This window comes from Chelonia mydas, chromosome 11, assembly GCF_015237465.2.
Source record: "Chelonia mydas isolate rCheMyd1 chromosome 11, rCheMyd1.pri.v2, whole genome shotgun sequence".
Taxonomy (NCBI): domain Eukaryota; kingdom Metazoa; phylum Chordata; order Testudines; family Cheloniidae; genus Chelonia; species Chelonia mydas.
This window is the reverse complement of record NC_051251.2, coordinates 56,729,453-56,745,836: the sequence shown is the minus strand read 5'-3', so window position 1 is coordinate 56,745,836 and position 16,384 is coordinate 56,729,453. Positions and strand designations below refer to the sequence as shown.

The window sequence follows — 16,384 nt, the reverse complement described above, 5'->3', positions numbered from 1 at the left end:
TGGAATAGTGATTCTACAAAACCACCACCACACTGCTACTGCCAGTGGCTCCATTACTCCACTCTTTGAAACAAATGAAAATGTTTAATCATCCCAAATCTTATAGGTGGGGTAAATTGGGGGGAATTTTAGTACTAATGAAAGCCTTCTCACATAGCCCTGTTAACACCCCTTAGTCATGGCTGGCTATCCAGTCCTAAGCCTCTCGTTGACAGAGGTGTGTTTACGAGATGTGCAAACATTTCTATGCACCATGCTGAATCCATTCAACCCATTTCATCTGTGACCTTCCAGCAGACTAACATGAACCCAGGATTTGATGCACAAAAAGCTTCTCTTATACCATGTCAAAACACTTCAAAGGTGAAACTCAATCCAGTTTTTAAACGTCAGAGAAAATACCGATCTTCAAATATAATAAACTGTGCGTCTCATTCTTTGTCACAGACACAATGATGAACAATTAACATTTTTGGAGATTTCAAATAAAAATAAATGCACTTATGTTATCTACACTACAACATAGAGAGGCCACTGAGAAACGAGAGTTAGAGAAGTTACCAAAATATAAAATGAGTTTACTCTTTGGTCTATACGACGCATTAATAAAAAACAATAACAATCATGCTACCAGACTGACATCTTTTGACTGCTTAGCAGACTTACAATTGCCCCCCTGTGCACATTAAAAATAAAAGTCATCTACCAGCAAGAACACCTGTGTGTCTATATTTTGTATTAATTGTTTGCTTGCTACAAATGCAGTGTGTGGATACCCATAAAATTTGGAAAATATATATCCCCCTTTGAAAGTTTATAAATACATAATTACAACTAGATAGCTGTTTTTAATTTGAGAACAAGGAGAATTATGATACCAAAAAAGTGTGCTTAACACAGTCAGAGCTACACAGTGTATGACACACACACACACTTATAATATCCTGGCCTCCTTCAAACAGTTTTGTCCAAAAGGGAGTGGGGGTGTTATATGGAAGTTCCATTAACATGCTAATGTTTAGAAGTTCTGAAATGAATATTGATATTTTAAATTGCATGAAGTGACAAGAATGAGTGTTACCAAATAAATAAATAAAAGCAGGAGATTCTGCTAGATATTAAAATGAAGGGTTGTCAAGAGCTTGAGCTGATCTTCTTAATGTCAACATGAAACCAAGTGCAGCTTTAGGTACATCATTGCATACAGTTGTTTATACTTGCATTCAAAATGAAAAGATTTCCACTTGCTTTTCTTGTAAATCCATTTTACTAGTTACAATTTTCTAAAACAATTAAACAGAAGTTATGCCAGACTGCAAGAGGAAGTTCCTTTAAAATATAAGGAAAAACTGAAATCTGCAGGATAAATTTACGAACATGTCCTAGACTGGGGCATAATGGTACTTCAAGCTTCCAATTTTCCATCACCCACATAAAGGGTCATATCATTTTCCACTGTAATTCTGGCATCTCTCAAGAGACAGAGATGCTTGTCCTCCACAGATAGAACTATGGATGATTTCTCTGGGATGGGGGCTAAAGATTGTAGTCCTATGGGTGAAATTGGAGTCACACTGAAGTTAATGAGAATTTTTGCCATTGACTTCAATGGGATCAGGATTTCACCTCATGAGTTTCAGTGTGTGTGCAATTTGAACCAGATCCAATCATATACAGCCTTTCCAATGCAGATTATTACGGTTAGGAGTAATTAGCATGGAGATCTGTATGGGTCACATGGACACCAGCGTACATTGATGATGCTTTTCCTGCACTGCTGTGTGCCCATGAAAAGCTAGTTATGCCATTTTGTATGTGGAGCCAAGAATTTAGTCATAATACATTAGTTACTGGACAACAGGAACAAGAATTGGGTGACATGTTTAAAAGCTGGGCAGAGTCACCAGAGAATCCTGCACAGTAAAAAGGAAGCTCCCTTAACACTTTTCAGGGACATGTATAAGTGAGCCCTAAACAATGTGCTTCACATCTTGCCCATTAGCATGCACGTAACACAGAATCTCAGGGCAGGAGATATTTTAATGAAGATTTAGGGCCAGATTTTTAAAGGCAGTTAGATACCTAAATACGCAAATAGGTGCCTACTGGGATTTTCAAAAGCGCCTAACTCCCCTTGAAATCAATAGGATTTAGATTTCTAGGCACCTTTGAAAATCTCACTAGCTATCTGCACCCTTAAGTGCCTAAACACCTTTTAGAGATCTGGCCCTTACTGACAATAACACCATCTCTACATCTAGGCAATCTAATCTAGTCTCTTGTATGCCATATATGTTGTGTGAGTTCTTATAGAACAAATCATATGTAATGGGCTGGAACCCATGGTCAGGATCCTGCATATCTTCAAAGGGTGATGACCCCAGCATCCCCTGTGGTATTCTAAAGGCACTAGATAGATATGGGTAAGTAAAAGGCTGTCATGAGAGTGATTATACATCATAATAACGGGAAGCACTGCACAGCTAACATTGCTCTGCTTCTCCCATTCTCCAGCACTGAAGCAGGCAGGATTTAGCCCACAGTGGTGACCTTCCATTGCAGCATGGTACATAACTTTGCACACTGTATTGTTTCAACCCTGGTAAACAAAAGCAAGAAACAATGGTAGCTGGCAGAGTTCAGCACTGGTAAACAATGTTTGGGAAACAATGGCAGTTGGAGATGTCATCTTAGCCCAGTGCACGAGAGCCTGATTGCTTCATTTCCTGATGACATGGACTTGTTCTGATGAACAACACTAAACAGATGTTAAGAATCAGATTTAATAAAAAGCCCCACTAAGAGTAGCTGTGTGCTATTCCTCATGAAGCACTAAACTATAAAGAGAGAGAAAGCTCAATCTGACAGTTATAGGAATATGCAGGTAGATAGACTTAGAAGACTGGAGTCTGGTGAGCAGCAAAGGTTTAAAGAAGTCAGTAAATAAAATCTGCACCACATACATTTTAGAGAGGAGTGATTATGCTTTTAGGATGAAGGTTGATCTTGTGATTAAAGGCCCTGATCTTGATTGGGATTCAAGAGATCAGGGTTAAGTCCACGACACTGCCCCAGACATTCTGCATGACTTGGCGGTAAGTCACTTCATCTGTTTGTGCCTCAGTTACCATATCTGTGAAAGGGAGTGCTGTGGGGCTAAAGTCATTGTTATTTACAGAGCACTAAGTTACTACAGTGAGTGGTCCCTATCCTGGTAAGTACCTAGAGAGATGGACTAGTGGCAGCATCTGAGACCTAATGTAATGATTTCTTGGTACCTAACAATTATGCCAAAGTTGATATCATGAATGTAATTTGAAATAGTTTGTTTTGAATGGGATGAAACATCTAGGCTCTACAATCTTCCATGCCCCCACAATACAGCCCCATCTAAGGCTGATACTTGGCATTATCAGTAATCTGTTGTTACAGATTCAGCCATAATGGTGTTAGTCTGCCTGATGTCACTGCTATGTACTAAGACTACAATTCCTGATGTAACAGTTTTGAATATGTATTAGTGCTTCACCCTTACCATTTTTTACGATGTTTGTATTTGACTATTACAATTTGCCAATAAGAAAGACCTCAATTTTAAACACAGCCAGGCAGTGCCTTGAAGATTATGATTTGATTTGTATCCAGTATAATTGTGTGTGTATATACAAAAAAGCTATAAAACTCTAGTCCAAAATTAATTTAGTGATTTGGCTTTTACCACGTTTAGGCTACATTTTTATACAACATATGATCTGAGGCTTCTTTCTGAGAAAAGGAGGGGATCCCAAGCTGCTAATTGTTTAACTCTAGGAAGAGTTTTGTTAAATTAAATAATTCCCATGCAGTAAGTTAAATTTGTGCTGTTTGCACCCAATGGGAGTTTTGCCATTGATTTCAGTGGTCCAGGTCCTATTCCCCTGGCAGACTCATAAGCATATGTCCCGAAAAGAGCAAGTTTTCCATAATACTTTTTTCAATATATGACAAACCTTTCCCTATTACCAGGATTACTACATACTCACAAAAAATAAGTCAGTCTTAGCTTTCCTAATATGTGCTCTGATGAAATTACATAGGTGCTTATGTCTAATATCTGCTTAAAAGACATATAGGGCAACATTTCCCAAAGATTTGACTGGCAAGGGAGTGGTGTGGAAAAGCAGTGGGTCCCAACCAAGACGTCAGGGGTTGGAATCCACAGGAAACATTGACCCAAATCCATGGCCTGACTCTTGGAGTCCAAACTCATGCAGTTCTAATCACTACTGTGGATCTTCTGAGCTCCACAGGAATAGCTCTCTACTTACAATGGTGCATGCAAATAAGACAAGCAAATATATAGCTAACATTAAATGAAACTGTTCAACAGTACATGGAGTCAACAATTTTCATCCCACCATCAACCTCAGCCTGGACCAGTCCACACAAGAGATCTACTTCCTTGACACTACAGACCTTGACAAGCAATGGTCACATAAACACCACCCTATGCCAGAAACCTACTGACCGCTATACTTACCGACATGCCTCCAGCTTTCATCCAGACCACACCACACGATCCATTGTCTACAGCCAAGCTCTACGATACAACCGCATTTGCTCCAACCCCTCAAACAGAGACAAACACCTACAAGATCTCTGTCAAGCATTCTTACAACTACATGACCCACCTGCTGAACTGAAGAAACAGATTGACAGAGCCAGAAGAGTACCCACAAGTTACCTACTACAGGACAGGCCCAACAAAGAAAATAACAGAACGCCACTAGCCATCACCTTCAGGCCCCAACTAAAACCTTTCTAGCGCATCATCAAGGATTTACAACCTATCCTGAAGGACAACCCATAACTCTCACAGATCTTGGGAGACAGGCCAGTCTTTGCTTAAAGATAGTCCCCCAACCTGCAGCAAATACTCACCAGCATCCACACACCACACAACAAAAACACTAACCCAGGAACCTATCCTTGCAACAAAGCCCGTTGCCAACTGTGTCCACATATCTATTCAGGGGACACCATCATAGGGCCTAATCACATCAGCCACACTATCAGAGGCTCATTCACCTGCACATCTACCAATGTGATATATGCCATCATGTGCCAGCAATGCCCCTCTGCCATATATATTGGCCAAACCGGACAGTCTTTACGTAAAAGAATAAATGGACACAAATCAGATGTCAAGAATTATAACATTCAAAAACCAGTCGGAGAACACTTCAATCTCTCTGGTCACTCGATTACAGACCTAAAAGTTGCAATTCTTCAACAAAAAAACTTCAGAAACAGACTCCAACGAGAGAATGCTGAATTGGAATTAATTTGCAAACTGGACACCATTACATTAGGCTTGAATAAAGACTGGAAGTGGATGTGTCATTACACCAAGTAAAACTATTTCCCCATGTTTATTCTCCCCCCGCCCTCCTACTGTTCCTCACACTTTCTTGTCAACTGCTGGAAATGGCCCACCTTGATTATCACTACAAAAGGTTCCCCCCCTTCTGCTGGTAATAGCTCACCTTAGCGGATCGCTCTCCTTACAGTGTGTATGGTAACACCCATTGTTTCATGTTCTCTGTGTATATAAAATCTCCCCACTGTATTTTCCACTACATGCATCCGATGAAGTGAGCTATAGCTCACGAAAGCTTATGCTCAAATAAATTTGTTAGTCTCTAAGGTGCCACAAGTCCTCCTTTTCTTTTTGCGGATACAGACTAACATGGCTGCTACTCTGAAACAAATGATCTGAGTAAATGTCAACATTAATTTGCAAGGTGAATGCAGAATAAAATAAACTTCTTGTTTGGGAAGAGATCCAGGCCCCACTCTTAACTGAAAAAACACCTTTAGTTATGAGAGGGAAGATCTCTTACATGCAATGGTGTAGCAGGGTAGCTTGGGAATGCTGGCCCAGAGATGGACCATCATCCTTCATTTCCTATTGTGCAACACGCCATCATCCATTTCAAGAGAAAGGGAATTTCCAGCCTGACTGGAGTTATCAGCCCAGCAAGGTGGCTTTGACCTGAACAGCCCAGCCTGCTTTTAAACAGTGTCCCTGGCTGTCTAGTCTCCTGCCCCCTTCCCGTTATGGCCCTGAGGCCACAGCTAAGTTGGCATCTTTCCCATGAACTTGACTGCCAGGGAGACCACACTGGGTGGAGCACAGGCCCCACCTAGGACTTGGTGTTAATTTGTTGCATCTGCATAAGACTAAAGGCTCTGAAATTCTATGGCCTATGGTAGGCAGGAGGTCAGACTACATCATCATAATAGCCCTTCTAGCTTTAAAATGTATGAGTCTAAAGCTGGCATTATGTTAACCACATCAAAGAATGGAAATACCATATAGAATAATATCCTGAAGCTGGGGCTGTGTCTTCCCATGTGTTTGTACAGCACCTGTCACAATGAAGCCCCACTCCTGACTGGCCTCTGGGTGTTACCAGAATATAAATGTGAAATAATAATAATAATAATAATTAATAATGGTATGGTACCCAGGGAGCTCCTGAAGTCCTTCTAACCTGTGTGTTTGTGAAGACAATTTTAGCTGTTTAGTCTTACGAACCCATATTACACACAGTTCCATGTGGGTAGTCATAACAATTCACACATGCTATGAGTGGGGGTGAATATTTCCCATCAAGCAGGAGCAACACAGGAGAGATGAAATTCAGTAGATATTAAAAGCAAAGCTTAAACGGATGGTCTGTGCTGTCTTTTTGATTTCTTCCTTTTCTGGCAAAAGGTGGGCATGGAAATCCTTTCACGTCTCACTGTAAATCAGGCCTTCATTCGAGTCTCCTGTGAAAGACCCACTCATGGAATCCTACTTGGTATTTAATTTATCTATCTTGGAAGGACGGCAGGCTGAGTGAACCCTGTCAAGATTTGTATCTGTGACCCTAGGAAGTGCAGCTATTTCACGTTTGATGTTTTAATGCTAAAGACGATAGTTCATTGATCTATTAAATATTTAAATAATCAGACCATTACAATTGGTTACGGTTTACAAGTTTATCTTGGCAATGCTTTAAAATTTCTTTTGGATCCAAGAGCTAAAATTTACTTCCATAAAATGTTTTTGAGATTCTGGGGAGAATCTAATTTTACTTTCCTTCTAGAAATAGAAATGTACCTACCAAAATATTGTATTCATTTGTGTACTGACTGATCTATGTCTGAGTTTCCTTGGAATTTTTTTTAAACAGCTGGTTCATTTGAGCAAGCTGAGGAAGCAAAAATGATTTTGAATCATCTGTCACAAGCCAATTAGTAACAAACTTATCCCTTGTGACAGTGCTGTTATAATTCTAAAGATACCACCAAAAAATTTCTGTGGGCATGCTCTGTTTGAGAAGCCATCTGTTTGCTTTAAAAAACTGACTGTGAGCATAATCCACTTATGAAAAATGTCAGCAAAATTGTGTCAACACCTTAGCAAACTAAATACTGGAAAGAATCTGGAGTAAATTTTAAAAATATAATTAAACTGAGGTGACCTTTATAAAATCAAAGTCATTGTCATAAGCTCAGTGCACAGAACAATCCTCTTCACTCTCACAAACAAAGGAATCATTCTCTCTCTCAGACAAAGAGAAATTCTATTTGTCCATTTTTGGCATCTATCTGTCTCCCTTCTGTTATTGATATCAGCAGCCTCTCTGAAAATAAATATAATAAGTGGGAAAAGGTTAAATTCAACATTTGGTAGGATACTAAGTAAAGCTAAAAGTGATTAATCAAACATTTTAGTAGGAAGTTTAATCAAGACTTGAATTTTTCTTCTAGGAATAAAAGTTACAGAATATTAAATGTGATGTTTCATATGCCTAACTACAACTAACTATGGAATTCTAACATGAATTAATACTACTGTACAAACAGCACAGTATGTCAAACTAATAGCTTGAGCCTTTACTATGATGGACGAATACTATTTAAAATGCAGAGAGATCATTTTACATAGCTTTATATGTTACTCAGTTTCAATGTCATTATATAAAAGGCTTTAAGTAGGGTATTAGCCAGACTAGAAAGACACTAGTAATAACTAGAGATGGGCAAAATTGTGGGTTTCCGTTTTATAAAACCTTGGCCTTTTGTAAAGTCAAACTAAATCAGGTGAGGGTCAGATCCAAGGTCTATTATATCCAAATTCCAGAATTTGAGAGAGTGGTAGGACGAAGACGCTAAAATAAATGGTTTCAGTTTGGGCCCATTTCTAATAAACACTTCAATTCAGATCCTGTTAAACAAATTAACCTCTAACATTTATTTAATGGTGCCTTACCATCCTTTGAGCAGCCACTATTAAGGATCATTCAGACTCTCACAAACTGATTACAGGCAGTTCCCCTTTTCCCTTCTCGTATTGTCAACAAAGAATGTTACTGTCAATATTCACATAATTCTCTGCAGTAACATAAGCAGACTACAAAACAGTCTTTGCAGCCCAAAGTTAGAAAGTGCACTGAGATTTGAAAGGCAAAGAGATCTTAAGGATGAATTTGTTTATTACCATTAAAATGGAAAATCTTGAACAGCTGCATATTGAGTATTACAATCTCTATGCCTTCCAAAACTGACACTGTTACTAAGCAGGCTAAGTTGTTGGCAGCTAGGGCCATTTTGTGGTCTGTTTATTGTTAAAGCAGACATTCGCTTATCTACTGGTGAACACATTCTTTGACAACTTATTAGAGGAGCTTTATATAATCAATTTCTAAGGGCCTGAGTAAACAAACAATAAGTGATTTGATTTTCCCCCACTGCCCATCTCACAGCATGTTAATACCATATCTTTGAGTTTTGCACAATAAGGAGTAAACTGCCTGCATATTGCTATTTAATCAGAGAGTAAAATCACCATCACAGAACCCAAGATAGGTTGGCTGAAGAAAGTCCTCTGTTAAAAACCCAAGAATGACAGACAAACCATTAATAAAGTATTGTGTCAGATGTATTTATACTGCCAGATGTACAAGGAAAAAGAGTAACTCAGTTAAAATTATGGTACAGATAATCAATGGTGAGTGAGAGCTGAAAGCAAAAAGTCCTGTAGAAGCATCTGTGATATTTATAGATTCTGTGCAGACACTGAATTTACAGCCAGGGCTTCATTTTCAAAGTGTTCTACTGGGGATTTAACTGTGTTTAATTATTAATGGGAGAGGTGCATAGTTAAATCACCAAACACTGTTTTGAAAATTTACTCCTAAACAGTAAAGCGTTTAACAGACTGGTTAGGCCGCTACTTTTAATTGCTACCAAAAGCGGATATTATTCCACAGCCTTTTTCAAAGTCAAATGTGGGAAGGTACTTGTATGAATCTGATTTTAATGAATTCCAATTTTAAAACAGAGCACAATTTATTCAGAACTTCTGTGGAGCATTCTTAGGTTTGTGCAGATATATTATTATTTTAAACACTTTGTTAAGACATTTACTTCATTCTCTGTGATACAGACTGTACTGTACTTGTTAAAACACAACAAAAATCTTTAGGCAGAAAGAACACATTTGTCTTACAAAAAGATGTGAACAAGGTTGAGCCTGAATTCTTCCTAGGAATAAGGGTTGCAGGATCATACCCTGGCTGTTGATTTTATGTTATGTAAGAGTGACTAGGTTCTTGCAAAAAACAAAAAGGCAAAGCTTATTTCTATGACTACTCTCATTACCATAGTATCTAACACATGGTATTGTATAGGCAGTACCCGAGATTTCTCATTAATACCAGAAGGTACCAGTAGCACTTTTAATTTACGTCTTACTCCTATGCCATTGATTTCAATGAGAGTTTTGCCATTCTCTAAAATGGGGGCAGGACTGGACCACCATTTTGGCTTGTGTACAATTTTGCATGCCAAACTGAGCAGCACTAACTTGTTACATTAGGTTCAGTATGGTATTGAGCGCAATAGACCCGTATCTCAGAATGACAAAGAAGGCTCTTTCAAATATTTGCAAAAATAAGACTCAGTGATATTAATGACTGGAAGGAGTTTGCAATTTTTTTCTAGGTACTGGGAGCTGAGATGCACATCTGCTTGCCTATTTCTTTCCTAACCTTTGAGAGTTTTATAAAATAAACAAACAAACAATCAGGATATTAAAGGGTACAGGATTGATCAAACTGATTAAAACATTACTATGTGCACATTCATATAGTAATGTGAGCTAATGGTATTCCCACGCATGGATGGGCTTAGCCAATTGAGATAATTATGTAAGTCACATGATGTGTAGCATAATCTCACAAGAGAATGAACCTGTAAAGTTTATCACAGAGAAAATCTGACCAATGAAGGTCAGTTACCATTGTATGAAGTGTTATATCTCTGTAACCAAAAGCAGGAAAGAGAAACTATACATGGAATATATGTTTTCCCTGAGGGTTTTGATTATTGTCAGCTTGTAAAAGTATGGTCAGCACAAAGGTTTTTTGAGTGCAAGGTTATAACAAAGGGGCTGAATGGTATAGCAAGCAAGTAGCATGTTATTCTTGTGCATTTTTAAAATACAATTGTAGTTTCCAGCTCTGTCCCCAGAAAAGATGTACGAGAAAAGAACAGCAGATGAAAAGCATGATTATAACATGGGAGAATTCATATATCACACCTGTACAGGCTATTATTTACATTAATAAAACAGAAAATTATAGTTTGTTTTTAAATACATATAGCAAGTGGGGTAAATTATGCTTCACGTTTGAAAAGGTGGGTTTGGGTTTTTTTAAAAAAGTATAAAAATTGCTAATGAGTAAGTGTAGACTACAGAAGGTAAGTGGGATATTTGGATAGTGAGTTAACAATAAGAAATTCACACAGTTGCACAATATGATTATAGACACAAACTGGAACATCTGCATGTATTTTAATTACATATGGAAATAAATATAATCTGTCATCCCCCAAATCTCTCTTGATCTAGATTTCATTAGTTGACTGATTTCTTATAGGTACCTCGACAGGGATGAATCTGAAGGAAGCCTAGCAAGAGATCTCTGATTTGATAAGATGCGGGCTTTTAGAATGATAACATCCACTTCTTGCAACAGGCTACCAAGTTAAGGTTGGGTTTTTTAGAGCTATCAAATGATTTAAAAAATTAATTGTGATTAATCGTGCGATTAAAAAAATTAAAATTGTGATTAATCGCACTGTTAAACAATAATAGAATACCATTTATTTAAATATTTGTGGATGTTTTCTACATTTTCAAATATATTGATTTCAATTACAACACAGAATACAAAGTGTACAATGCTCACTTTATATTTATTTTTATTACAAATATTTGCACTGTAAAAAACAAAAGAAATAGTATTTTTCAATTCACCTCACTTCAATTCACTACAAGTACTGTAGTGCAATCTCTTTATCATGAAAGTTGAATTTACAAATGTAGAATTATGTACAAAAAAATAACTGCTTTCAGAAATAAAACAATGTAAAACTTTAGAGCCTACAAGTCCACTCAGTACTATTTCTTGTTCAGCCAATCACTCAGACAAACAAGTTTGTTTACATTTGCGGGAGATAATGCTGCCCGCTTCTTGTTTACAATGTCACCTAAAAGTGAGAATAGGCGTTTGCATGGCACTTTTGTAGCCAGCATCACAAGATATTTACGTGCCAGATGTGCTAAAGATTCATATGTCCCTTCATGCTTCAACCACCATTCCAGAGGACAAGCCTGCCATGCTGATGATGGGTTCTGCTTGATAACAATCCAAAGCAGTGCAGACCGACGCATATTCATTTTCATCATCATGAGTCAAATGACACCAGCAGAAGGTTGATTTTCTTTTTTGGTTGTTCGGGTTCTGTAGTTTCCACATTGGAGTGCTGCTCTTTTAAGACTTCTCAAAGCTCCACACCTCATCCCTCTCAGATTTTGGAAGGCACTTCAGATTCTTAAACCTTGGGTCGAGTGCTTTAGCTATTTTAGAAATCTCACATTGGTATCCTCTCTGCATTTTGTCAAATATGCCACAAAAGTGTTCTTAAAACAAACAACATGTGCTGAGTCATCATTCGAGACTGCTATACATGAAATATATGGCAGAATGCGGGTAAAACAAAGTTGTAGACACACAATTCTCCCCAAAGAAGTTCAGTCACAAATTTAATTAACACATTATTTTTTTTAATGAGCGTCAGCATGGAAGCATGTCCTATGGAATGGTGGCCAAAGAATGACAGGACATACGAATGTTTAGCATACCTGGCACATAAATACCTTGCAATGCCGGCTACAAATGTCCCATGCAAATGCCTGTTCTCACTGTCTGGTGATCTTGTAAACAAAAAGCAGGCAGCTTTATCTCCCATAAATGTAAACACACTTGTTTATCTTAGTGATTGGTTGAACAAGAAGTAGGAATGAGTGGTCTTGTAGGCTCTAAAGTTTTACATTATTTTGTTTTTGAGTGCAGTTATGTAACAAAAAAAATCTACATTTGTAAATTGCACTTTCACAAGAGATTGCACTACAGCATTTGTATGAGGTGAATTGAAAAATACAATTTCTTTTATTGTTTTTACAGTGCAAATATTTGTAATAAAATAATAATATCAAGTGAGCAGTGTATACTTTGTATTCTGTGCAACTGAAATCAATATATTTGAAAATGTAGAAAAACATCAAAACTATTTAATAAAATTCAATTGGTATTCTATTGTTTAACAGTGAGATTAAAACTGATTAATTGCAATTAATTTTTTTAATCGGGATTAATTTTTTTGAGTTAATCTCGTGAGTTAATTGCAATTAATCGACAGCCCTAGGGGTTTTTTGTTTTTGTTTTTCACCTTTTCTCATTTGTTTGCAGGCACGCCACCTGAGAGTGGTGTTTTAAGGTACCTGAGAACAACAGTGAATCTTGGGGGACTCCTTTCAGCCCCCGGTCAAAAAGAGACGGTGGCTGCATAAATATTTGTGTTCCATGCTGTTTTTTTGTTGTAGTTTGTTTTTTTTGGGTTTTTTAATTGCTTTGTTATTATTTTTAAATACAGACACTTGGTTCGATAATTCATTATTTGTCTCCCCTAACACTAAGAGCGTGCATGAGTGCGTGCTCATGCATAGCCGGACAGAGGAGTTCAGAATGAGAAAACAAACTGATCTTCATTTCCCAGGAGAAAACAAAACACAGAACCTCACAGAGCTGATTTAAAGCTCTTGAATTAACGCAAAGTGTTTTCCTGAATGACTAAAAGGTAAAAATGAATGAAAAATCTCATGCTGTAGTAGTGCACCACTGATTTTAAAGTAGAACTCTACAAAAATCAGTGGGGAGTTCTTATAAATCAGTGGCACAACATGGCTCCTAAGCTGCTCTCTCTCTCAAGCAGCTTTTTCTTTTTTTTCTTGTTTTTGGGTATAACAAGAGTTGGCTTTTTAAAAAAAAAATACCTCTGGTTTCTCTTTCATCTGGGTGTTTAAATTAAATTACCTCATATCAGACTGTCACGAGCAATGAATGTGAACATCTACCATGTCTAAGTGGTAGAGCAGGAACTTTCTGAAATAACAGCATTAATTTGATGTTTTCGATATGCTATGCAGTTCGGAGTGGTGGTGGGGGGAGAGGAGGTGTTTGAGAGAGAGAGAGAGAGAGAGAGAGAGAGAGATGGGCATTAGGCCTGCAGTATTGGACAGTTTGCAAGCCCAAAGGTACCTTTGGGCTATCTCTGTTAGCCCTTCCAAGCTAGAAGTCTGGCTGTCCTGTGGTGAAAAGTTTGAAATAGAGAAGGTGTGGCTGGAGACCACCAGTGCCCCAACTGATACCAAAGAAACCTCAGATCACTGCAGATTAAACTGAGGGATTGTTTATTATTAATACACTGCAGTGCAGTATAACTTAAAACTATGTGGCAGGAAGTGTGTTCAGCCCATCTGAAGTCATGAGGACTGATTCTCTCACCTACCCCAGTGCAAATGAGGAATAACTCCATTCAAGTCAATGGGGTTATAACAATGTAAAACCGTAGTGAGTGAGAGGAAAATCAGGCAGGAAGGGTGTAATTTTCAATATACTTGCACTCTGCCTCTGATTTAACTGCTCCCCTGCTCAATTTTCCAACTGTTTCTAGCAAGAAAAGTGTGACCTCAGCTTCATATTCCCTTCACCTGAAGTAGAAAACTCCAACACTTACATGAAGGAGAAGGGGAAAAGAAAGTCAAACTGCTGGAAGGGCAAATGTTTTTAAAAGACGTTTGAATAAATGCCTTGGAATCATTTCCTTCCTTCAGGTCAAAATCTGTTCCCACTGACTTCAATGGGAGCAGAATTGAGCCCTTTTCTCTGATCACTTTCCTTCCCCAGAGGTCAGATTATTCACAGAAGAGGCCTGTTGACCATTAGGGAGGGAGCAACTGAAAGGAAACAATGAGGGAAGAAGGAAAATGAGGTGGGTCAGAAGTAGGCATGACAGAAGATGAGAACTCACAATGAAAACTGAAAATAAGGGACAGAGTAACTAACTGAATAGAACAAAAATAAACGCCATCCAAAGAGTTCCTTTATTGATTGTATTACTCGTGTCCTATTGATTTCAATAAAACCTCAATTGCTTCATATAAATGAAGTAAAATTTCCAATCTGTCACAACAGAGTGCCACAAAAAAATGGGGGTTTTGCAGCAGAATTCAGTTCAATCTTGCTTCAGAATACACAGGGCATTGGTAATAACCCTTAACAGAAATTTGTGGGCATGGGGGAGCTTGTGCTCTTTCCACCACTCATTAAAAGTCCAAATCCAGGGCTGACATAAGTGAACTCCTGACCTTAATGATGTCATACCATCTACGCCAGGTCACGATTTTGATCAATGTCTTTAATGAGGAACAGAATTATATGGCCTAGTATGGACTAAAAGTATACAATGTCATGCACGTGAAACACTTTTCTTTAGAAAAACTAATGGCAGATTTAAAAGGATCTTCCCCTGCCCCGCCCCGCCCCCCTTTAGACATTTCTGTAAGAAAGAAAAAAAAAAGGAAGACTTTGTTATCTACTTCTTTTTGAGGTCAGTGGAGTCTTTCTGGATTTGTACCCCTTTAACTAAGATATAAAATGGATCTCAGACTATAAATACTTCAAAGTCCTCAGAAAGGAGACTGCAACTGTCTGTCAGAGTATATGTATTTTTCTGGTTCTGTAAGGAGTTTGTGTCTTTCTCATTTGCTAGTACAATACAGTATCATGCACAACACCATATCACATGTTCAAAATACAGTATATAAGACAATGTAAAGTGAAAACATTCAGGGCAGTTAAACACAGTTTCCCCCTGTTCTGTTAATATGGAGCAAATCACATCAGTTCTGCCTGTCAAAGTGGGACTTCTACCCACTTTGGGTATATCTAATTGAAAACTCAAGAAGAGAACAGACTATTGTACAGCCCTGTTTCATCCATTTCTATGATCCTTATTGCTTGTGCCTTTTAGTTCTGCTCCTACTCGACTCTTTCACACACAGCGTATCTGACATAAGCAATAAGCACTTTTTTTTTTGTGGTCTAAAAATAAACAGATGCTGCCAGGTCAATAGATAGTGTATCTTCGTATAGACGTCTTTTCTCCCAAAATACTCATCCTGAAAAATGACCTATTAGGAAAAGAAAGAACCCAGGGCTCATGTATATTCACCTTCATGTACCTTATTTCACTTGACCTAGTTTAAGGGAAACAGTAGTTGCCAAGGATACAAGTGGAGTTTCCTGCCACTGCTTAATTGTTTTTACAGTAAAGCATACTTCAAAACAGAGAACTGAAATCTTTTGATCCAGTTCGCTACTCTGACAACTCCTGTACAAATTTTCCTGAACACCTCCCATCTTTAGGGCTTACAGGAGCTGCCAATGTTCTGGGTGGCTCAGGGACAGCAAATGTAAAATAAAACCCTGCTTGTTGTGGAACATTCAGAGCTTTTAGAAAGCAGTATGTGGATCTCCCCTTCACACAGCAAACCAGTTCTCTTCCTAAATCTTACCTGGGGAATCCATGATGCTGCCAGTCACATATGGCATGAGCAAGCTTTTACTATGGAGTCACAATGGTTGGTCACTCATTGCTATTTAAATACATAAATATTACCAATCAGTTAAACATCACTTTTTTTTCCATCCACAGATTTCAAAGCACTTTACAAATGTGGCTGAGCATTGTTACCCCACTTTAGAGACAGGGTACATGGAACCAGGAGAGGTAAAGTGAAATGGCCAAGGTCAAAGCGAATCACTAGCTCCTGGATGCAAAATGAGGGCTCCTAATACTTATGTTCAGAGCAGTATAGAAATAAGCCATGAAAAGGGTGTGCATTGTGAGGCACTAGGCCTTTTCTCTATGTCTTGACATC

General features: G+C 38.1%; 1 protein-coding gene and 1 long non-coding RNA gene across 2 annotated transcripts in view; one reads left to right on the top strand and one right to left on the bottom strand.

The window, feature by feature from the left end:
* The window catches only part of PLCL1 (phospholipase C like 1 (inactive)), a 306,728-nt gene that overhangs the window by 13,199 nt on the left and 277,145 nt on the right, over positions 1–16,384 (bottom strand). The gene's annotated exons all lie outside the window — the stretch shown is intronic.
* Positions 2,871–16,384, top strand: part of LOC122462404 — a 43,542-nt gene continuing 30,028 nt past the window's right edge. The window contains exon 1 of the long non-coding RNA XR_006284931.1: positions 2,871–3,095. This is a non-coding gene — a long non-coding RNA (uncharacterized LOC122462404). The remainder of the gene's footprint in view (positions 3,096–16,384) is intronic.